This window comes from Canis lupus, chromosome 8 (genome assembly GCF_011100685.1).
Source record: "Canis lupus familiaris isolate Mischka breed German Shepherd chromosome 8, alternate assembly UU_Cfam_GSD_1.0, whole genome shotgun sequence".
Lineage (NCBI taxonomy): Eukaryota > Metazoa > Chordata > Mammalia > Carnivora > Canidae > Canis > Canis lupus.
In genome coordinates, this window is record NC_049229.1 from 56,043,498 (window position 1) to 56,069,229 (window position 25,732).

Here is a 25,732-nt window from a genome sequence, read left to right on the forward strand (position 1 = left end):
AATAATAATAATAATAAATCTTGGGAAAACAGAATATTTAGAAGTCCTAACAACTCCTTTATTTTATTTCAAATACCACAATAAATTAGACTTATTTTTAGAAGGCAAGCACAGATCTATTAAAGATCACTGTATTATGAAAGAATGCCTGATGAAAATAGCCTTGTTTAAGTAGGTTAGACAAAATGAGACATAATATCAGAAATTTAGTTATTTCATTACATTACACATTCTATTTGCTTTTTAATAAATTTCAAAAGCAAAACAAATTGCAGCACTTTTGGAATTTTCAAAACCAGTTCTTCATTGAATGCACTTGACTGTCTTTGGATTTACTCAGGAAAACAGCAGTTGCTCTAGGTACTTTGGGTTTAAGGATTTCACCAGATTTGGAGGGAAGCTATCACCAAAGATTTCAACCTACAACACCAAAGGTGGTGGGAGCTGTTCTCTAGAGCTCCTACAGAAGCTCCGCTGATCCCCAAGAAGCTCTACGAAGAGTCTTAGGCACCTGTATGCCTGAGTCTCAGGCATTCCTCAACAAACCACCTTGAACCTTACCTCTGTCATTTCCTTAACCCACTCAGTTTCTTACAATTGTCTCAGAATAATCACCTTTCCATCTCTTCCAACTTCCAAATGTTGCATGACTGCTTCTCAGTGTTAGAAAAAGGGGCTTGGGGGAATGTAGTTCCAGATACTCCTCTGGAAGAAGTGAGAAAGCCTTAGACTTACGAGGTGGAGGTGAAAGTGATGCTGTCACCAAGGACATGCCAGTGCACTGACCAAGTACATGAATTAGTCATTCACTACTCTCTGTAAAGACAAAAAAGAATATGTATGCATTCATTTGTGGATACAGTAGACAGCAGTTACAAATTAATTAATATATATCTACAATTTTTATTCATCATTCTAAAATCTTAAAACTGCAGAAAATTCAGTTTTTTTGTGATTTTTTTTAACTCATTTGTTGGCAAACTTGACTGAGATGAACTTATGCTGAAAAATTCCTATCCCACACAGCAGAAACGTCAGCATATATTCTTTATGTATGACACTTAGATTGAATGTTCTTATTTTTGCTGGGGAAATGTCCAAGCATGTGGTTGTGGAGTTTTATACTATGCTACCTTTTGCAAATCAGAAAAAAAAAAATCACTAAATCCTGAAACACACCAGGTCTGATTTCCAGAGTAGGATTATGGGCTAATATTTGATTGATTCTCCCTTCTGTTAGATTTTCCTCTACTGAAATGATATTTTCTTTTTTTTTTTAATTTTTTTTTAAAATTTATTCATGATAGGCACACAGTGAGAGAGAGAGAGGCAGAGACACAGGCAGAGGGAGAAGCAGGCTCCATGCGCCGGGAGCCCGATGTGGGATTCGATCCCGGATCTCCAGGATCGCGCCCTGGGCCAAAGGCAGGCGCCAAACCGCTGCGCCACCCAGGGATCCCTGAAATGATATTTTCTTTATCAGAATAATTTCTCCAATCATTGCCTCATTTGGTGGCACATTCTCTAAAAAGTAAAAATCTAAATACGTTGTCTCTTCTGGAATAAAAATAAAGTGTACCTAAATTGCATTTACATCTTATTATCTACTAGCATTTTGAGAATATTTGAAGAAAAAAATACTGAATGACAGTTTAACGGAACTTTGCCTGACAAAGTAATTGAATTTGTTGTTTAACCAGTGTATAGAGATTTAGTCTAATACTTCTGACCTTAGTGGATGTCATTATTATTTAGGATAAGTACAATTTCATGAACATAACCCTAAACAGTATGCCTTTCCTAAGAATTTATGAATATATTTCATGCATAGTGCTCACAGCTGCTAGTGTAGACATTTTCTTAATGCACAGAATTTAATTATTAAAGACTTTTGTATTTTCCTTTAATGTTCAAGCACAAAACACAGGATACAAAGAGATTTTTATTGTCTAACCTAAAAGAGGCAAAATCTCTGATTTTAACTAAATTTTTAGTAATTTAATATGGAAAAGATGCATCATTCTTCATAAAATTTTTCTTGTTATTGTGCTCTGGCATTAATTATTGAACTGCATATGCAATTACAATTGACACACATCTGTCACTTTACCTGCCTTAGCCATGCTTTGAGATAATGGAACCAAAAGTGTTGGACTGACTCAATCATCTAGTTACTGAAAAGGAGAGACCTGTCCATAGAGAAATCCCAGCAGACACTGTGTAAGTAGTACATTTTCATAAAGATACTTAGTTAGACTCAGGAGTTATTTGTTACAAGAGTCTAACCTATCCTAATATTATCAATGTCCTTCTTTACAGTTTCAACAGCTAATGGAATAATTAATATGGGATGAATGTATAGATTGTAATTGTTAGAAAAAAGATACCGTATTACCAATTTTCAGAAATGTTTGAACATTTAAACATTTATTAGGATCATATTTGTCATCCTTATGGACTTTGGGGTTAAAGAGAATCTGCTTGTTTGGGGCTGTTTCTGTACTCCCTTTGAATCAGAATTATACTTTATATAATATCTACAGTTGCTCACTGCCTTAATTAGAATGAACTCTGTAGCTTTAAGAGAATGATAATAATGACCTGTTTTTTAAATATATTTTAAATAGAATAAATATTTTGTAAACTACACAATTGAATAGAAGAAAGGAGAATTCCTTATCTCTCATTCACATAAAGACAGGAATCTTAAAAATATTTTTGATAAGGTAAGTCAAATATAGCAGATATTTTGAATGTTGAAAAATTCTTAAATTTGTTTTTTGTTCATTCTTGATCATATGCTAATAGAAGGAAGATACCTTATTTTTCTTTGACACACTCTTCATTCCAAGCCAAAAAACAATGACCTAAATAAAACATTCTATATGTAGCATTTAATAAAATAAATTGCAATATTTTTTATCTGAAAGAGTTATTCAGAAGCTTCCAGGCCAACATTCCATCAGAAATCTCTTCTAGTTTTTTTTCATTTAAATGCTGCCAGTACTAGAAAACTCTTTAGTCTAAAGGAATCTGTTTCATTTTCTGGAAGAATGGTTGTTCAATTAAGTGTGAATTTTTCCCTGACATGGGGACAAAATCTAGCACATCAAAACTCTTTACTGGTCCTCAATTCTTGGAGAACTGCAATATTGTCCTGCTTCCCACTGGTAAAATTACTAATATGTGAAAACACTTCATGTCGCTTTCTCTAGTCTTTTCTCTATCAGTCCAGACATATTGTAAGTAATTGTGGAAGTGTGCAGACTCTGCATTCAGATGGAAAAAAAGTCAGTTCCTGACTTTACCACTACCAGCTAGGAAACTTGGGGCATGACCCAATTTGCTGGGCTGCTTTAAATATTAAAAAGGTGTGTATATTAAGAAGTAACCGGCACATGGTAGGTGTCTAGTAAATATTACAGTTGGTTTTAAATCATCTTTTCTTTGTTAATATCCAATGTGCTATGAATTCCAGATATTCCCTCAAATAAGTAAGCCCTTTTGAGACATGGAAGTAAGATGGCCTATTAAGTAATTTGGTCCAATCTCTGGGGATGAAATTTCCTGACAGTTTCCAACTGCTCAGCATTTAACTTTTGTCCAATGCTATTAAAATAAAACAGAACACTGAGCTCAGAGATGAAGCATGTATTAGGAAAGATAATCTCTTATTAATTTATCAAATTTCTCCACCTAACTGTGCTGCCTAAATACTTCTGCATAGCACTATATGCCTGAAGTTGTTCAAAGCAAGTTAAAGGGAAGTTTTGCATCCCAGGGGAGTATAATTGAATATGCAGGATGTTTCTAAACTAGGACAGAAAGTAATCTCAATTATTTCAATTTGATTTGTGACAAAGATGGTCTTTCACTAAATAATGTTGGTTGATTTGACACCCATAAAGAAAAAGAAAGTTGACCCTAAACTGACACTGTGTACTTCATATACAAATCACAGGTCAGAAGGAAAAAAATATTGATAAATTCAACCACGTTAAAATTAAACATTTTCCTTTATCGATAAGCCATTAAGAGAATGAAAAGCAAAGACCTGACGTGGGAGAGGACCTCTCTGATGATAATAAATGGCAGAGGAATATTCAAAGAACTTCAACAAATCAGTAAGAAAACACATTTAAGTAAATAAACCCAAAATTTGGCTAAAAGACTTGAACAAAAACTTCACAGATTTGAGAATTTGCATAGCAAATTGCCATTTTATAAAGTGTCAAACTCATTAATTATGAAGAAAATGAAAATTGGTGCTCCCACAGATACAAGACACAGAACTGCAAAAATTGATAAGCTGATAATACCAAGTGTTATGGACTGAATCATGTTCCTTTCAAAATTCATATGTTGGAAGCCTTAACTTCACAAATGACTGTATTTGGAGAAAGGCCTTTACAGAGGGAATTAAGGTTAAATGAAGTCATGAGTGTGGGAGCTTTACCCAAAGGACTAGTGTCCCTATCGGAGAGGGAGAGACACAAATAAAAAAAAGGGGGGGGGTACTTGTGCACAGAAAAAGGACATGTAAGGACTTTGAGAGGAAGTGGACATCTTGTAAGCCAGCAGAGAAGCCTCAGGAGAACCAAACCTGTCAACACTTTGACCTTAGACTTTCAGCTTCCAGAACCTGAGAAAATAAATTTCCATTGTTTACACCACCTAGTTTGTGGTTTTGTTATGGCAGCCTCAGGAAAGGAACACACAAAGTATCAGTGAGAATGTGCGAAATGGGAAGTCTCAGGTTGAAATGAAAATTGGAAATTCCACTTCGAAAGAGGGTTGGCTATTATTTGCAGAAATCAGACACACTCCTAGGTCAGTGTTTCTCTACCCAGGACAATTACCCTTCCCTGCTCAGGATATCTACCAATCTCTGGAGACATTTTTGCTATTTATCCAACTGAAGGTGATAGTGGTGGTTTTAGCGATTTTGGCATCCAGTAAGGAGAGACCAGGGATTTTGCTAACCATTCTATAATTCCGAGGATTGCTCACCAGGAAAGAAAAATAATAAAAAAGAATTACCAGGCACAAACTATCTAACTGTGCCTCTGTGAAGACCTTAAGTAAAAACAAAACAAAACAAAAAAACTATAGAATTGCATGTATGTATGCTCCAGGAGACTTGTAGAAGAATGTTGAATATCTACAATAGTCAATATATTTGGAAACAGTTCAAATGTCTGATGTCTGTAGAGTAGGTAAATACATTGTGGTGTATTTATACCTTACAATACTCTGTATAACTAGAAAAATGGACAAACCACAGCTACGTACAACTCATGATTTTATCTCACAAACATAATGTTGATCAAAAGAAGAGAGGTAGAAAATAATGCATGTTGTTAGTGTTCAGTCATGTAAATGTATGTGAAAAAATAATGAGAAAAATAAGGGGGAAAGCAGAATTTAAAAGTTAGAAGAGGGAGGGGTGGGGGTGTGAAGGGATTTATAAGGCTTCAGCGATGCTAACAATATTCTACTTTCTCTCAAGCGAAGCTTTTATTCAAATGTTCAGTTTTAAATGATTGAAGTCTACATTTCTACTTTATATACATTTCTACACGTGCATTATATCCTCCAATTTTGAAAAATACTTAAAATATATGCCTGCAAACATACCCAAAAGATAATTCCAAGGCTTTTTTGTTTGTTTGTTCATATATTTTGTTTGTTTTGTTGTGGTTTTTTTGTTTGTTTGTTTGTTTGTTTGCTTAGTTAAGAGAGCCTTATCCACATTTGCAGCAATTCATTGAATTTATTCATTTCTCTCAGGTCACAGAAATCTTAAAATAATAGTAAGCATGGAATAATTATTACTTTTTTTGGCAAAAACCTTCTCTTTCTCTGTATTCAATTAATCGTTAAACACTGAGGTCTGAATATTGTGCAAATCAAAGAAATATTGATCTAGGAAGAGATACAACTCAGTTTCTCTAAAATGGAGTAACTTAGGATCATATATTGGAACCAAGATTTTGTCCCATGAGGTCAGTAGGGAACAGTGAAATGCCAAGCTGTGGTCCTGAATCCCAGTGTAGTCAAAGTTTAGCTAAGGGAGAGATCATAGAGGTTGGAAAGTGTTGGTTAAAACAAAAACCAGAAAACTTCATGGGAGAAGTAGAATTTTAGCTGGATCTGAGAGGAAGATTGGAGGAAATAACAAGATAAAACAAATTATGATAAATGATCTCTTGGCAACTCCATAAAGGTTGAGGATCACTGCTCAAGAGAAACATTTATTAACCAACTGTTCTTTGTGCTTTGAAATAGTACATGTCTTTCTTAAAGTGATGCTCTTTTTCAGTCACCAAAGAAAAGAGTTTAGTAGAAAATTATTTCTTCTTCTTACACTAGTTGATCTCCAAGTAAAGAATGATGTGTTTTTATAGCAGATCTCCTCCTAACACAAGTTAATTCCTAAGTAGAGAGCAATATGTTTTCATAATGATTGCTTGGGTTTCGTTAAAAAGTGCATCTGGCTTCATTATTTTAAATGGATGCTCTTAACTTGGAAAGTTATACTTAGAGCTATTTTCTGGCTAGGAAACCATTATGTGAGGGGCTCATTCTTTGAAACTCTAGTTCTCACTAGCAACAGGAAGATATAAGTGTTTTTGTTGTCACCAGTGACAGCAGATGAAATTTTCTGTCTTGGATTCACTGCTTCCACGTAATTTTAAGAGAGAATTAATTATTAACATAAGGAGTATCAGACTGGGAATGAATTTCCCTAGGTCCTAATATGCCATCATCTAGATGTCTGGCTCTAGACAAATCATTTTATGTCTCTGGATTCCTGATTCCTTTTCTTATTCCATAACGTGACATTCTCTTATCCATTATGTGACATAATGATTTCTGAGGTCTTGTTCAGCCATGTAACCTGGATAGTGTTATACTGTATGATGTATAAACAATTTGTGAACTGAGAGTCCCTTTTATAAATGAAAGATGCTTTAATGTCTCCATGTGAACATAGCCACAAAGGATGTTAAATAGTGCCTATTGTTGAAATATTTTGTTGCGTTCATGTTCCCCTTCTCTTTCTTAGCAATTCCAATGTCCATTTCAGGATTCATGTGGTTCCAAGAGAAAAAATCCTTAGCTGCCAATTCTAGTAGAGAGAAAGGGACTTGGGACAAAATGAATCCACATCCGCCATTATGCTAATGATTATTTTGATAATGCACAGGACAAACCCACTCTGGACCTGCCAGTTATACTTGTTGAAGAAAGTGTGACAAGTGTGCTTTCTCTGTCCTGCTGGACAAGAACTAGGAAGTATATACCACTGGATTGGATAAAAGGCAGCTGGAATGTGTGTAAGAATGTACACTTAGGGAAGAATGTAAGTCAAGTTTCAGTAGGGTTGCTGAGCCAGTTGATCAAGTCTTTACTGAAGTTTATATATTTGCTTTACTATACATCAGTTTATGTCTTTTTTAAAAATTTACAGCTAAATATTACATTATAAATTTAACATAAATTTAAAATTATAAATTTACAGCTAATATTACATATTTAGCGTGTTTCAGATTTGGCATTTCTGTGGAATATGTAAAGTCCCTTTGAATGTTACTTTGCAATAAATATATAGGGTCAATTTCACCAAAGTCTGTCATTAAACTTCCATCTCATTCCATAGGATTTGGAATCTAATTTCTACTAAATGAGAAAGAATTTTTGCTTCAGTATAACTTACCTTAAATTTTTATTTATTTTTCTCAGTTTGAAGATACAACCGTAGATAGTATGGGCTTTGCTATAGGGTATGCGTATGGAATAGAAAAATACTGTTACAAGGGAATCATTTTCCTTGTGAATTATGTGTAATACTGAAAAGTAAATATGCAGCAGGACATAGGAAAGATTTTTCTCTTGATTTTGGGGGTCGAGGCAGAACCCTGGAGTAGATTAGGGGATAGAGGAGGACAAGAAAGAGATATGTATAACTGAATAACTCTTTAAATGTTTGAAATAATTTTAAGTTAAGTTATATGCATATGTACAATATCTATGGATATGCATATATGTATGTATATATATATATGATTACATCATTTTGGTTATGATAGTTGATAATTGATTAGTTCTATTAAAAATCAGTCAATGGGGTGCCTGAGTGGCTCAGTTGGTTAAGCATCTGCCTTCAGCTCAGGTCATGATCCCAGGACCCTGGGCTTTGGGCTTCCTGCTCCTCGAGGATCTGCTTCTCCCTCTCCCTCCCCCGGACCTCTAGCTGGTACTCTCCCTTTTGGTCTCTCTCTCCCTCAAACAAAATCTCTCTCCCTCAAATAAATAAAATCTTTTTAAAAAATCAGTCAATAAATTTAGTCTACTCAACCTGTATGTATAAAAAAGACTAGAATATTTATCACTCATTACACACAGTCCAGAAACAATCACATACATTCTTGGTACTTAGTATCACCATAAAAATGTCAAAGACATGAAACTATAATTTTGTGTAATTTGTAAGATAACAGATGTATTCCAGTGGATTATTAGTGAAGAAAAACGAAGGGACTAGAACATGGAGGTGATGAACTTAGCATGTAAATTAAAAGGTCATAGGCAGAACACAAATTAAACATAGCAGAAAACTCAGCTTCTTTCCTTCTTGGCAAATAAAAAAACTATACACTCACTGGCTTTTATTAACTAAATTAAAAGCGAGGTGCCATGATGGCTTTCACAGTGTGCCTTCTCTTACATTTTTTGTACTGCTTAATTATATGAGCTCACTGCTGACAGTCTCGCCAACCTCTCTGAGCATTTTGTTGTCTGGTAGTTGCATCTCCTATACTGAGTGTTTAATCAGCAGCACTCATATTTACATGAAGACTGATTGGAAGAATATTGCTTTTTAGAACTTTGCATTATGGTAATTTTTGCTTAATTCCAATACATTAGTTTGCAACCAGAATACTAATGATTCCTGCCACCTAGGAGCCGATTGCGCTGTGTGGAGTCAGTAATGAGCTGCGAGCACTTGGAAGATCCCTTCGATAATGGCCGCTTCATAGGAACCAAACCCATTTGCTCTGCTCATCACTGTGTGCAAACCAAAGGCTTGGTCAGATTCTGCCCAAGACATACCCATGTTTCAAAATAGTCAGGGCTGGCTGTAGTAGAGTTTACAAGGATTACCTTATTTTATGAACATTACTAGTCTTTTGTTTTGTTTTTATGACTCACTGGTGCATATCAATAGACTGCCTCAGATTGCTGTCTTGCCTCCCCAGGTGAAGAATTCTGGAATTCACACTTAAAACAAACAGGCAAACTTAACAACACAGTGACTCTTCCAAAGACTAATATTCTCAGGCATCTGGTAAAAGAGCAGAAGGAAGGATTTTCCCTTATCATGAGTCAGGCCTTGGCTACAAAATAATTAGTCCTAAGAAATACCAAGAAAATCTTGGTATTCAATGGTCAGAATAGTGCACAGGACATCCAAGCACTCAAATATTTTCAACTGAGTAAATGGGCAAATAAAAGTGAATTAATTAGTCTGGGTTTATCTGGCACACAATTCATTTTATATTGAACTCCCACCATGTTATCACAATTCAAATCCAAAGAGATCTGGACCATGCAAATATGCTGCCCTTCACCCAAATTTTCCCTTATATTAAGCAGCCATTAATTATCCTTTTGTTATCCAATTTTTATTATGATCATTGTAATAGTTCAATTGTAATATAAATGATATATTTATTATAGATTTATAATTCATATGGTCCTCAATTACTTTGGTGCTCAAATTTTCCCAGATTGAACATGGTGAGCCCTTCGGGGTGGCTTCTGCAGTAAGGTGTTTTTAATGAGGTAGTTCAGTTGTTTTGATGAATCTAAGTTGATATACAAATGTGATTGTGGCGATGGCTGAAATAAGGCAGGATTGTTTGAATTCAGTAAGTCCAATTTGGCTTATGATATGTGAAAATCAATTTCTGAGTACCACCATTGTTTTGTTCAAAGTCTTGCAAAAGTATCTTTGTATAGTTCAAAGTTTATGAAACCACTTAGCTACCCCTAAGGGTACATACCTATCTGCTCTATTATTAACCTATGCCAATAAAATGAGTACTATTTATATCCAACACAAGTAAAACCAAAAGCATACATGTGCCGAGCATGATTATATAGCATAAATAGGGGTCATTTAATTCAGAAATCACTTAATATTATTCAATTTTGTTCCAAATTTGTATGGAAATGAAAGTATAAAACAATGTGTTCCAAGTAGTCATTGCATCATTAAAAAAAAAAAAAAAACTTCTGAGTATAACACAGAGTAAACAAATATCAACATTCATAAGCATAGTGGGAAATCTTACATAAAAATAAACATGATCACCACCATTATACAAGATTCAAGCTAATATACCATCTGTATGGAAAAATTAGCCATTTCTGCATCACAGTTTTTTCATTCAGTTTAATCAGATTGCTTAACATTGATACTTCTGCTGCAAAATGTTCATTTGAAGCCCACCATAAAAACATATACCACTTTTCACAGGAGAATAGATTGAGTTTTTCTCTAATAGGTTAAAATGGATATTTGAGAAATAAATATCCCAGGGCCCACTGGCAACTACTTTATTATTTTTTTTTTCTTTAAGTAAAGAAGTGTATCTAATTTGCTGTTTTGTGAGTTGCAGCAGCCTAAAAGAATTCTCTATTGAACCATCTATGGACTTTTCATAAGAAATGAAAAGAAATGTGAAAGGTGTTTAGTTGGATAAATTGGTGGATTGGTAAATTTTCATCAGATTTTAATGATATGTTCATTATAATGGCAGCTGAGTAAAGTTAAGTTTTTAAGTAATCTATAATGAAAAGGTATACTCTCTCTTTTATACATAAGAGGTTGATAAACACTTAAAAGTGTGATGGCACCAAATTCTGTCAAAAATGCACTGCATCAGACATTTATAAATTGCCCAAAGAAAACTAAATTTGCATAACTATTTTGGAAAACAGTTTGGTTATACCCAGTAAAATGCAAGATAGGAATGCCCTATGGTTTAGAAATTCTACCCAATGGCACATAACATTTAAAGCATTTTAGAACATTGCACCAATTAATATGTATACAGCAACACCGTTTATAAAAGTGAGAGCTTATAAACAATCTGGATGACCACACACAGGGAAATAGAAAATAAATTAATATATACTTATAAAATGGAAAATACTCATGTAGAAGTACAAGTGAATAAATGGGAGCTATGTTTAACAATATGTATAAATATCATAAACATAGTATTGAATAAAAATTATTCTTTCTATGGGTCATACATATGTACAGAAGGTACAATTGCATTCATGGGAAAAACACCACCCCAGAGTTTATGCCAGTTAAGGAGGGTTACACATGTCAGCAAGGGATACATGGGACTTTACTTGTATTTGTACCTATTTGCTTTTTTAAAGTGTTAAATAGGTGTACCTGGGTGGCTCAGGTGGTTAAGTTTCTGCTTTGGCTCAGGTCATGATCCCAGGGTCCTGGGATGGAGCCCCACAGCAGGCTCCTTGCTCAGTGAGGAGTCTACTTCTCCCTCTCCTCCCTACTTGTTCCCTCACTATCTCTCTCTCTCAAATATATAAAAATCTTAAAATAAATAAAAGTGTCCAAGAATTATTAACTATGTCCCTTATATGCTTAAAACCATTCATTCATAATAAGTTGCATTGCCATTTACCTGAAGACAAAATTGGAAATCAGCTTTGCTATACTTCATTATACACCGAAGAAATAATTCCAGATCAGAAGTGCCCTGACTGGTCACGTAGATAAACCAGAGTCATCTATAGAGACTCTCTGTTCCCAGCCTATACATTTGGCCACCTTATTTGTTACCATAGTTTGACTAGAGCATTTAAAAAAGGTTATTTTAAAAAGTCCCCTAATAGATCACAGAACTATAGAATAGTCATCCTGATAGCAGCAAGACCAGGACAATTTAGACTCAGTGTCTAAATATTTAATACCTGGTTGAAAGTGAGGAATTGGAACAAAGGCTGTGATGAGGAATCATATAAATCAGCTAGAAGGCCAACAGACACTCCCTATTGATTATGTGGTATGTAGAGAGAAAAATAAATAAAATAAAAGGACTCCCACACTTCACTATCTCCAGGTGTTCACCTTCACACTCTACCACCAGAATTATATTTCCTAAATATAGGAATGGAATCTTTATTTCTCTAGTGTCTGCTATTCACTTCCCATAACCAGCAGGATCAAAGAAGAAAGTATTCTATGTGCTCTTATGACTATCCATCACTTTCAGTTGCCTGCTTTTCTAGTCCACCACTCTGTTGGAGGTAAGACTTATCTACCTCCTTCCCTACTGATGCCTTAGCTTTCCTAAATTACTTACACTGCATTTCCTTTCTCAGGGCTTTGAGTGTACTTCTCTCTCTTCACTTTTCTCACCTCATGTTATTAATAAGTTGTTTATTTGACAGGATTGACCTTAAATATCACCTTTTCCTCTAATCATTATATTGACAGCTAGATGCTTTTTCTCTGCTTCAATCACATGGTGCTCAGGTCTTATCATTGACCTCAACACATTAGGTGTCATTATAAGTCCTATGAGTCAGACTGTTACAATTCATATTCCTGTGAAAAGGCATCGGTTAAATCACAAAGAATATACTTAGAAAGAATTTATTATATCTGCGATTGAGTCAAAGACTTAGTATGTCAACATTCAATATAGAGATACAGCTACCTACTGTTTCATTTTATATTGCACACTCCCACTTAGTGAGCAAAGCAAGTGTGGGCAGTCTAGAAGGATGGCAAGTTTATCCTCTCTCCCGCTGTATCAAGGGAATTGTGTTGGCCATTTCTGCTTCTTCTGCAAGAAGTCCCAGATGTGAGAACAAAACTGGTGAACCACCTAATTAAAACCAACAATTGGCTGTATCCAGGGACGTATGGGAATGAATTTTACAAACACTGAGAGTGGGTTAGAGCACTTAGAGCAGGATGCCCGTTCTATGTCTACCATCAATTTTTTTGGAGTAGAATGAATGTCAATTTAGCTAAATTTATGTGTTTATATTTTTCACTGACAAAATGGGGAAAAATGCAAATCCAAAGCCATGGTTTGTAGGGGTTAATGAATTAATATTTGTATAGTGCTGAACAAAGTGCCCAGTAAACTGCCAGCATTCAGTGACCACTGGGTGTGTTTTTTTTCATTTCTGTTTTCATTAATATCCAGCCCTGAGTTTTGATACCAGAGGCAGTCTCTAGTGTCTTCTCTCCCTGAAGTTTTGTAGTAAATAAAACATATTCCAGGAAAAATTTCAAACAATATAAATGTATTCTTTAAAATTTATAATGAAAAGGCTATAAAATGAGGTTTTACCTCATTTTCCCATGAGGAAGTAGAATGATTCCCCATCATGGAGTTCCTGTAAGCCTTAAAACTAAGCTAGTGCGTTCTATGCTTATGGCTTTGAGGACTATGTTATACCTCCACTCCTGTTAGTCAGCAACAGCCTTTTATAAGACTGTTAGTCTTTTTTATGAGTTGAGGAATTGTGTATGAGTAGCAGATGTAGAAATAAAACAATCATTCTCTTATCTGGCCCTTCCTAATGCCATCAGCTGATGGAAAATTAATCTTGCACAAATTAATTACATTACATAATTATTATTTTGTTATAATAAAAAGTAAGAAGAAAATAATTGAGAGCCTTGTGCTGAGTGGACATAATGCATCAATCGTCTTGAAAAGATACAGGTTCCTTTTGTCATCTACTAGATGTTAGTATATCTGCAGAAGAGAGCTGAGCTGAGTAAGGAGCCATAACGTATTCAATAAAATAAGTGCAGGCATCTGAGCTTTTGAGGTGCTCTTATTTATTTGACAGAAACAGTTTTATTGGTAACACATTGTAAATCTCCTTGGCCCCATTAAAACAATTTAACATAACAAAGTTGTTTCCTATCATGGTTTAGATAACACCTTCAATTTTTGCAACATGTGTAACTCTGAGTCTCTTTCTGGGGCAACTGTTTCAGCTCCTAACTCAGTTCTTTTTGCTTTAATAGCATAAAAGAAGAATCTGCCTATTAAGAATCATGGCACTCCAAATTAATTGTTTCCTCCAGCATAAAAGCCCAGGCTATTTCTCCACTTTTGACTGTTGTCTGAATTGAAGAGATTCTTATGATATATTAAAAGATTTTATCTTTCCACCAAAGCTACAGCTGGATGATTTAGAGCAAAAGCAGACCAACTTATAGCATGAATTAACAAGAATAGCGGTCACTGTTTAAAACCAATGAGTTACACAGGGTGGAGATAAGGTATGGCTAACCAAAGGCACTTTGTGGAATGTAATCAGTGGGGATGATTTGGAAATAAATCTTGCTCTCCAGGGGGTCCTCTCTTGTCTCCCTTTCCCTCGGGGTAAACAATGAATTTCTATTCTAATTAATTTTCCAATTTTCCCATTTAGAACATTCTATAACATTAATTCTTCAACATATAGGGATTTTGGATACTCAGTAGAATCAGAGGTTAGTCTTTAAAGGTCACACTTAAATAGCACTTATAAATTATTGTAATTTGCAAATTAAATTAGACCCTCAAACCAAATGTCGTTTTTTTTATTGCAGGTGATGGTTCATTATAGCTTAATAAATGACTCACAAAAGATGAGAATGCAGATATTAGCTGATTTAATTTTTTTTCTTTTGCTATTGTTGATTTCTGTACTGCATCTGAGCAGTAAGTACTCCAACATCTCTCCTTTTACAACTGAGGTAACTCGGGCAGAGAAGGGATAAGTAATTCCAGAAAATTATGCAGCTAGGTAGTGATAAGGCTGGTATTTAAATCTAGGTGGCTTAGTTCCAAATGTTATGTTTAATTACTAAGCTATACTTTTCCCATTAAGTAACTCATATTTCATAAATACAAAAGATTTCCTTCTCTTCTTATTGCTTGTCTTTATGCTTTATAACAAGAAGGGTTAAGGCTACCATATAAAATATTAACAAATCAGCTCCCAGAAATTCCTAAAATAAGTAACAAGTGCCACGAACACTGTAAAAAAGTGGCAGGACCAGGAGAAGGGTAGTGACAGAAAATAGTGATGAGAAAGGATTGTGGGAATATCCAGACAATCATAGACTCAGATACTTATTCTCCCTTAGCCTTTTTAATTTCATAGATATTTGCTCAGATCATATAAAGCTAAACAAATTATACAACTGTGTTCATCTAAAGCTATTATAATATTCATTTATTTACTTATTTGTATATAAATATTTACTAAGCATCCCTTTAGGATAAGCAATATCCTCAAGTTCTAATGGTAAATATGAGAAAGTAGACATATAAAAACACAAAATAGGACTTGATGAGTTTGACAATATTTGTGGCAATATGGTATACATGGGGAACCATAAGAAGTTGTTTGTTACACACCAAAAAAAAAAAAAAAAAGCGCCAGAATTTAGAAAGAGATAAGCCCCAAAAGATTATGAAAGATCATGACATGCAAGGTTATGAAGGGGCCCTATATTCCACAGTGAAGATTTTTTTTTTCTCTCCTAGGGCTAAGAGGGAAGTTCTCAACTAAGAATGGAATGATAGGATGAACTAGAGTTGAGGGACTGAAACAAGTCATTACTCTGAAATACACAATTTCCTTTTATAATCATAAGAAAAACTCCTGAACTATATGAAAGATCGTTTAAAAAAATTAGAGATGTCAAGTTACTGTATTGCACAAATTGGTTAAATAACTCCAAGGAGTATTCAATCATAGGGATATTTTTGAACAGTTGGTGCTATATGCTGATTTACTTATTTGGTTACATATGCAATATATTTGATTCACCTATTCAGATTGGTGAGACAGTCCCTTTATGGAGTGAGAGGGCCAGGGGCTAGATTGCAGTGCTTTGAAGAGTGAGTGGTTGGCTGATGGAAAGGAATAGCATAGGTAGATTGAATTTCTAAAGTGGTTTGGCAGTAAAAGGTATAGAGTGTGGGGGAAGCAGTGGGTAGATGGAGAGCTTATAAAGAAGGTTTTCTTGTTCTGTTTTGTTTTTTAATGTGAGACAATGGAGTATTTTAAATAGTCATTGGGAAGATCTGTTACCAGAGTGAGGTTGGATCCACAGGGAGAGAAAGGATAACCATAATTACTACCCAATGCTAGTGAAGCCAGCAGGAATAAACATCGAATTTACTAAAAGCAACCTCACCCTAAAGAAAGAGGAGAATGGTAAAGAGGGCACCACTCTATATTTGATAACCAGGCAAAAAAGGCACACAAATCTGAAGTGAGTGAACTGCAGAAAATGGGAAAATGAGAGAATATATGGGAGAACCAGACAATTGAGAAAAATAAAGAAAATCTGACATAGCTACTTTAGAGTAAGAGGTTAAGCTGACCAGAGAGACATATTGGTAGTCTCTGCCAATGAACAATACTGTTTAATAAAAATTGTGGACCAAAAATAAATTTTAAGTGAGGTAGCAAGTTGCCAAATTATATCTATTGCATTTAACTCTCTAAGTGCCCACAAAAAAAAAAATCTAGAAAGGAAATATACAGGATAGTGACCCTGACCACCGCTGGGATGTAGAACTAGTAATACATAGATGCATCTTTTTCCTTACGTATTGCTGAATTTGTCAAACTTTGTTCAAGGAGTAGGAATTAGGTTTTTATAGTTTTTATTATTTATATTTCTTACCTGAACCATAATTCATTTATTCATGGTTGGACTTTTTGTTTATTTTCCATTTTATAAGCATTAAAAGTGATAGACATCTTTTGTACAGGTTTTTGTATACATGAGCCAGAATTTCTTATAGGCTCTGCACTCGAAGTAAACGTTTAAGTCATAAGATATGCATGTTTTTCTTTGTAATATATTTTGAAACTTTAACAACCTCCACAACTTCAGAGAATAAAGTGAGAAGCACACGCATATTCATTTACCCTGAATTAGCTATTGTTTGTAGTTAGCCCTATTTCTTCAGATATTTTAAAGTAAATAGTGAGCCCAGTGCAGGTACTCCTGAGCCCTATCTTGTTCCCTATGCCATTATATCTCCTTTCCTCTCCCCAGAAACAACCACCACTATTCTACATTTCACAAGCTTCATTCCTGCCAATTGTTTTATTTCTAGTAAATATTTAATAATCCATAAATAACCTAAAATCTAATGTTTTGTGTGTTATGTTTTTAAAATGTACCTAAAGTCTTTTATATTATATACAGAATTCTGCACTAAGAAATTACAGAGGAGGGTTTATTGCACCATTGTATGTAATTACAAAGCCAATTTAGAAACTAGGAAGAAAAGAAAAAGCGTAGGAAGAAAAAACTTCATTTTATGTTTATGATGAACTATTTTACAGTGTTAATGAATAAACTAGATCTATATGATTCAACATGAAGAAACTCTGAAAACATAATATTGATTGTGTTCTTTTGGTGATAAGAAAACAAAACAAAACAATATATCAGTAAATATAGTATTATGTATGAATGACTCCCTTGGAGGTTTTACAACAGGATACAGTGTTCATCAAACTGTTTGATGTTTACCAAAGTATTTCTTTTGGTTATGTTCACTTTGGTCCTCAAAATCTGAGACTGAAAAGTGCCTGCGTCTGCTTTTTCCTCTTTCTATAAATAATTAGTTAATGCTTGTTTACTATTACCTTCTCTAAACAACAACAAAAAATATGTTTGCCTCCTCTAAGCTTTTGCTCAGATCAGACCAATATATAAAATCTTCTTCCAATACTTTTTTCCAACTGTATTCCCATTTCACACATTAAATCAAAATTCAAAGTTCTCCTCCAGAAACAGGATTTTTCTTGCACTCCAAGAAGAATGGCACTCCATAATTGCAATTTCCAGCTCCTGGGCCCTTATGTGTTTACTACTGATGTGTCAAATATGTGTGTCTAGAAATCTGTGGACTGAAGGCCAATCTTCCCCACACCCTCTAAGTCAACCTACACTAAACGCAACCTGACCCCAATAGATCATAAGTGTTTCAATGGTGGAAACATGATCTTAGAATATCAATATGCCCTGAATTAGTGGTCATGCAGAAGTTTCATATTTACTTTTTCTGTACTGAACTAAAGATACTAGCTTGAAGGTTTAAAACTCAGAGAAGAAGAGATTGCTTTTTATCACACCATTTCCTTTGTATAATTTCCATCCGTGCCTTGAGAAAGCAATTTGCATTAGTTAGCTATTGCCACAATCATCCTGTGCTTATGCATTGTACATTAGCTGAATACACCCTGTCCTGAGCTCAGAGCTGCAGGTTTGTGGGTAGCTTTGCTCCATGGGTGTTTGGATCCAGTCTGGTGCTGTAGTTCCTACATGGTAATAGTATGTAATGCCTATGTAGTTTCTCCTAACAGCCTTGGAAGCACCAGAGGGCAATTCCAATGACTTCTCCAGTGTCTCCTAACATCCCATGTCACAAGGCTATAGACAAATTTGAGTATGCAGAGTATCCAGAGAACAAAAGATACGCAGAAGAATAATCTGCCTGCCACGAGGCCACCCAAATAGTAAGGATGCATCATCCTATAACAGAATGAAAATAATTGAGACCAATAATTCACTCGACTGCAGAGCTCACTTCCTGCTTGAATCGTCTTGCTGAAAGGAAATATTGGCTCTGCTGAACACATGGATTTGTAGGCTATTTCTTGTCAGAAATGAGAAACACTGTTAGCCAACATGCTTCCCTGGTTAAGACAAAAAGATTTTCTTAATTGACAGAAAATAGAGTGTACATCCAGAACCCAAGTACAGCATAGTTATCTTTTCATCTTAGAAACCTGGGAATTCCTAAATCTGTGTTTGTTGTTGTTGTTGTTGTTGTTGTTTTAATAGAGGAACTCTATTTTATTCCTAATTGTCTGCTTTTGAATCCTATTTTAAATCACAAGCTCTTTCAAGTCCTCTTGGAAGTAGGCAGGGCTTTTGAAATAAATAAATTTTGGTTCGTGGGTAAAATAAATTATTGAGCACTTTAATAAGTAGAAAAGTGGCAGGCCAAACATATATCAGCTTCCAGAAAGTCTTATAGGCAAATGTAAAAATGAGAGAGTGGCTCATATGTGGATGCTCATAGAGAATTGGAACGATATCTGTTTTATCTTAGTGTAATGCAATGTATTTCTTCATATACTTTCAAATGTGCCATCAAAAGTTGCATAGATTTGTGGGGATGGAGAAGAAAGAAAAAGAAGTACATTACTTGATTCTTTAAGCACCCTTCCTAGAGAGGGTTTGGCTTTGCAAAGGTATCCAGGGCTGCTGGGCCAGTTTGAACTACTAATTTTATTGAGATTACACAATTATATAATGATTATACAATTATACAATAAAAGATTATTGTTGCACTGAACCTAATAAATAGAAACAATAATGGTGACATAGAAACATTGTTATACCCTAACAAAAAAGGGTATTGTAAGTTCTAGTGCCTTCCAAAATTAAATAACAGTGATGAATTTATTTTCCTTCTTTCTCAAAGTAAAATTCATTAGGGAGAAGTAAAAAGGATAATATATTGGAATTCAGATTTATAGTCTATTTACTGCAATCTCCTCTGGATGAGATATTGCAATTTGTATACTGGAATTTTTAATATATTTCTTCATTTAACAAAAACTTATTGGGAGCCTATTGTGTTTCAGGTACTGTTTGGGGAGCTGATACAAAGAATTAGACAAATCCCTACTCTCATTGGCTAAGGCATATACACAAAAATATGTATGTAAATAAGATATTATTAGGTAGTTAAAGGTAGTAGAATAAAAATAAGCCATAGTCTTACAACTTGAGTTGACTGAGACTATGTAGTTAAGGGCTATGAGAAATGGCATTTAAATGTACGAAAAACAGAAGACTTGAGGAAAAGCATTTCAGGCAGAGGAAACAGCTAATACAAAGCCTCCGAGGCAGTTCTTTGCACCACCTGGTTTAAGGAGTGCCTGGGATATGGAAAGCAGAGCACAGAGTGGTAGGCAGAGGCTAGTCCTATGAGCCTAGATAGCAGGTAAGGAACATAGATTCAGTGTACATGCAAAGAGGGAGATGGAAGGAGTTTTATCAGGAAGTCGAATGCCGCAATGTACACATCAAAAAGATCGCTCTGCAGTGTGTTATATGGGAAGTAGACCCAGGAAAGAATCAGATGTGTGAGTCCATAGTCAAGAGACAGGTTAGTCAAGTAGGAGAGATGAGGCTTGGGTTGATGATACGCTTTGTTAGTTTAAAAACAAAACAAAACAACTTTTAAGTAATCGACTCTAGGATTTTAAAGTGCAAACAAATGGCATAAGATTAGTTATTACAAACAAACAGAGTAAGGAACATAATCCATATTATGTTACTTATAGTTAAGTAGAATATTCTTACCAAAAAATTGTTTTAAAAGTAAACATTTTAGAGCTTTTAGTTTCCAGTGCTACATATAAGGAGCTTGGAAGTCACTACTCAGTCCTAACAAGAAGTATAAAAAATCTGAACAGGCTCAAAAATCAACAATTCTTCTTAGATCCATAAAGAAGTGAGGTCACAAGCAAACCACTGCCACTAAAATTGAAGAAATAGACTGGCCCATACAGAGGATCACATCTCACCAGAGCAGACTTCTTCAGGAAGAAGTGCCTGGTTAGGAAAATCTGAACTGTAATTGAAGAATTTCTGGAGGCTCACTGTGGGCAATTTGAAAGCTAAACAGCTCTGAAAAATACCCAGTCATAGGGGGGCCCTATGCTTTTGTGAAACTTATCTCTCAGAAGTCAAGGGTCTCACAGCAAATAAAGGAGTAAAATGCCCTGGAGCTTCTAGCAGGGGGAGGGAAAAAGGAACCATTTTGAAATATACCAGAGAACTCCGTTCTTAAAGAGTTTGCCCTCAGAGAAACTACTTAAACAGATCCTAAACTGCTGGGATTTTATCAGAGCTAACTGACTTAAGGGAATGGAATTACCCAACTGCAGCCCACTCTAGCCATCCTGTCCCACCTAAGGGGAGAAAAAAAATAAATTAGAAACACTTGTAAAGTTCATAGTCCAGAGGTACAGGCTCACTAAAAGACTGGCACCTAATCATAGAACTCTAAAATGCTTCCCCTCCTCCAACACCATGACATTTTTAAAATCTTATTTACAGCACTTTCTTTAACTTGGTTGATCATATCTGGCTATCACAAAAAATTACATGGCCAAAATGCAAAAAACAGGGACACCTGGGTGACTCAATGGTTGAGCATCTGCCTTTGGCTCAGGGTGTGATCCTGGGGTCCTGGGATATAGAGTCTTGCATCAGGATCTGCAGGGAGCCTGCTTCTCTCTCTGCCTATATCTCTGCCTCTCTTTCTGTGTCTCTCATGAATGCATAAATAGAATCTTTTAAAAAATGCAAAAAAAAAAAAAAAACAGTTTAAAGAAAGAGAACAAGCATCAGAACCAGACACGTTAGTATTGCTAGAATAATCAGACTGGGGATTTAAAGCAATTATGATTAATAAAGTAGACAGCATGTAAGAACAGATGGGAAATGTATGCAGAAAGTTGGAAATCTTAAGAAAGAATTAAAAAGAAATGCTAAACAGCATAACAGAAATGAAGAATGCCTTTGATGGGCTTATTAGTGGTAGACTGGACATGGCTGAAGAAAGATTCTGAGGATATCTCAGTAGAAACCTCCAAAACTGAAAAACAGGACAAAGACTGAAAAAAAAACAAAAACAAAAACAAAACAAAACAAAAAAAAAACAAAAACAAAACCCAGAACAGAATATCCAAGGACTGTGGGACAATTGCAGAGAGTGTAACTTATACATAATGGGAATTCCAGCAGGAGAAGAGAGAAAAGAACAAAAGAAATATTTGAAGCAATAATGACTGAGAATTTTCCCCAAATTATTGTCAGACAAAAAGCACATTCCAGGAAGCTCAGAGAACACCATGCAGGATGAATGCCAAGAACACTGTACCTATGGCAGACCATTTCCAAGGTATAGAAATTTAAATATTAAAAAAATATTGAAAGAAGACAAAGGGAAAGAAAAACCTCACCTGTTAGAAGAGCAAAGCTAAGAATTATGTCCAACTCCTCAGAACCATACAAGCAAGAAAAGCATGAAGTGAAATATTTTAAGTATTGAGAAAGAGAAAAAAAATCCCACCAATTTAGAATTCTGTACCCTGTGAAATTATTTTTCAAAAGTGAAGAAGAAATAAAGACACTCTCAGGCAAGCAGAAATTTATGATACTGCTTGCCTTTGTGACTCTCAAAGGCTGCTCCAAGGACACAGTCTTTATATGGTGATGTGGTGTTAAATACATCTGCACAGTGTATGTGACTGAAGCTAGTTGAGGCCTCTATATAAAATTTTAAGATTTAGCAAAATGGTGCTGGGATCCACTCATCTCATAGCCACCCAAAACAAGCCTCAGATGTTAAGTTCCTTTTGCTTATTAAGACTGCCACTTGCCAACCTAGAGTGGCCAGTTTCTTCCTTCTGTCTCTCCCTGCCCTCTGCATAAGGGATTCATCTCCAAATCACAACAGGGAAACTCCTGAGTGGACTATTAATCAACAGGGAAAAAAATCATAAAACTGTAATAAGTGAAATCAAAGAAAACTTAAATGTGGAGATATTCCTGATCATTTATAGGAACACTCAATGTTGTCAAGATGTCATCGTTTCAACTTGATCTATAGATTCAACAGGAGGACATAGCTGGAGATTGATATGACCAGACTTCAAGACTTACAATAAACTTACAGTAATCACGACAGAGTGATATTGATTAAAAAAAAAAAAAAAACGACATAATCAATGGAAATAATAGCCCAGAAATAAACCCAAGTAAATACAGTGGCCCAATTTTTGACAAAGGACTAAAGGCAATAAAATGAAGCAAGACAGTCTTTTTAAGAACTGGTACTGGTAAAACAGGACATCCATATGCAATAAATAAATAAATAAATAAATAAATAAATATTGAGAAAAGAAAAAACAAAGAAAAAGAAAATCTAGACACAGATTTTACAGTTTTCATGAAAATTAACTCAAAGGGATAACAGCCCTGAATGTAAAATGCAAACCTATAGAACTTCTAGAAGATACCATAGGAGAAAATCTAGATGACCTTGGGTTTGGTCATAAGTTATTGGATACAACACCAAAGGCATAACCCATGAAAAGAAAGAATTGATAGCCTGGACTTGATTAAAATTTGAAATTTCTATTCTGCAAATGACAATGTCAAGAGATTGAGAAGAAAATTCACAGACTGGGAGAAAGTATTTGGAAAAGATGCATCTGATGAAGACGGTTATATGAATACACAAAGAACCCTTAAAGCTCAACAATAAAGAAATAACCTGATTAAAAATCGAACAAAAGGCCTCAACAGACACCTCACCAAAGAAGATATACAAGATAGATGACAAATAAGCTTATGAAAAGATACTCCACATCATATATTAGTAGGGAAATGAAAATTAAAATAGTAATGAGATACTAATACACAACTAAATTGCCAAAATCCAGAACATTGACAATACCAAATGCTAGAGAGGATGTGGAGCTACAAGACGTGGCAGGAATGCAATAAATGGTGCAAACACTTTCAAAGACAGTTTGGTGGTCTTTTATAAAGCTAATCATACTCTTATTGTACGAGCCCAAAACTGAACTCACTGGTATTTAACAAAAGGCATTATAACCTTAGGAGGGGAGAGTATGGTGGGGAGAGGGGTAATTGGGTGATGGGCATTAAGGAGGAGACTGTCAGAATGAGCATTGGGTGTTATATACAACTGATGATTCACTGACCTCTACCTCTGAATGTAATAATACACTATCTGTTAATTAGTTGAATTTAAAGAAAGTGAAATAAATTATTAAAAAAAACACTTTATGTTCCCACAAAAACCTGCATGCAAATGTTTATAGCAACTGTATTCATAACCATCCAAATCTGGAAGCAACCAAGATGTCCTTCAGTAGATAAATAGATAAATAAACTGCAGTACATTCAGACAATGGAATATTATTCAACATTAAAAAGAACTGAGTTACCAAAAAAAAAAAATGAAAAGACATGAAGGACCTTAAAATTCATACTATTAAATGAAAGAAGCCACTCTGAAAATGGTAAATATTATATGATTCCAACTATATGACATTCTGAAAAAGACAAAAATACAGAGAAAGTAAAAAGATCTGTGGTCTCCAGGGATTAGGGATGAAAGTGGAATGAATAGGGAGAGCACTGAATTTTTAGGGCAGTGAAAATAGTCTGTATTATACCATAACGGTGGATACACATCATTATATGTTTGTCTGAAGTCACGAAATATACAACATCAAAAGGAAGCCATAAGGTAAACTACAAACTTTGAATGATCATGATGTCTATATAGTTTCATCAAATATGACAAATGTACCACTGTGTTGGGGGATGTTGATAATGAGGGAGCCTACGGGTGTGTGGGGGGTCAGGGGATATATGGGACATCTCTTTCTTACCACTTTTGCTATGAACCTTAAACTGATCTAAATAAATAAAGTCCTCTGAAACAGAATGTCATACATTTCCTATTATATAACACATTTGAGCATTAAGAGAAGGAACTTGATTTACAGAGCAGTATAAACTTAGACTGCATAAAAAGATTCTTCTCTCACTTATTCTCCTCTTATTTGAATTTATTCTTAATGCTAGAAATAAATTTCTCCTCTTCAGCCAAGAAAATACACTAGATGTCATAAATATCAAAATTAAATGAATCCTTTTAGTTATGATCCATCCCAGGTAGTACAGATCTAATCCAATGTAATGACTACCAGTTTTCCAGGGAGTTAATACTACTACCTTTCTTTTCATGAGAGCTCATAGTGTATTTTGATGAGTCAGGTTATTATTGATCAAGCCCAAACTGAATAATGGCAATATGTCCTCATTAACAGGAGCTAGATTACAATTAATCTTTCCTGGGAAATATATTTTAAAAATCTTCATTTTCAAGTTAATTCTATCTCTGTTGCCTTTAAACTGTAAGAAAATGGACTTTATTGCACTTGGACAATGAGAGGCCAGGGTCTTGCTATTTGAGGTCACAAGGCACCTATTCCAGACTTGAGCCCACTTGTGCTGGACCCACTTCTCTTCCTTTCCCTATGTTTCTTTGTGTTGTAGGAAAACAGTTCTGCGGGTCCATCTTGCTCTCACCGTGCTCCTGTGTCAGCTTGTTTACGTCTGGGTTTGGCTAATGAGAGGTATTGGTGGAAGCTGGAATTTGAGAGAAAGTGGGAAATCTGGTATTTCTCCCCTTCCCCAAGGGTTTCTAGGACTATTCCAACACTTCCATGGCTACTGCTCTTGCCAGATGACCCGAGGCCCAACTATGTTAGCCTGGCCTCTTTTCTTCATTCTTCCAGCAGGTTGTTGCTGATTTCTAAGTTGCTCACTGTCCTTAGTTGGTTCTACTTTGTGTTTCCTGCTATAAATACACAGAATCATTGCTGTTTGCCTGTTTGGACCTTCAAAGACATATCAGCCAATATTTTACTTTGTTTGGCTTCCTTCTCTCCCTCTCCCTCTCTGTCTCGTCTCTTTTTCCACTGCATATCTCCACTCACGTTACCT

The 25,732-nt window shown here is 35.1% G+C and overlaps 1 long non-coding RNA gene across 1 annotated transcript in view; it reads right to left on the reverse strand.

Moving 5' to 3' along the window:
- Positions 1–739: 739 nt before the first annotated feature.
- The window catches only part of LOC119876469, a 92,895-nt gene continuing 67,902 nt past the window's right edge, over positions 740–25,732 (reverse strand). Inside the window, exon 3 of the long non-coding RNA XR_005362923.1 lies at positions 740–816. This is a non-coding gene — a long non-coding RNA (uncharacterized LOC119876469). The remainder of the gene's footprint in view (positions 817–25,732) is intronic.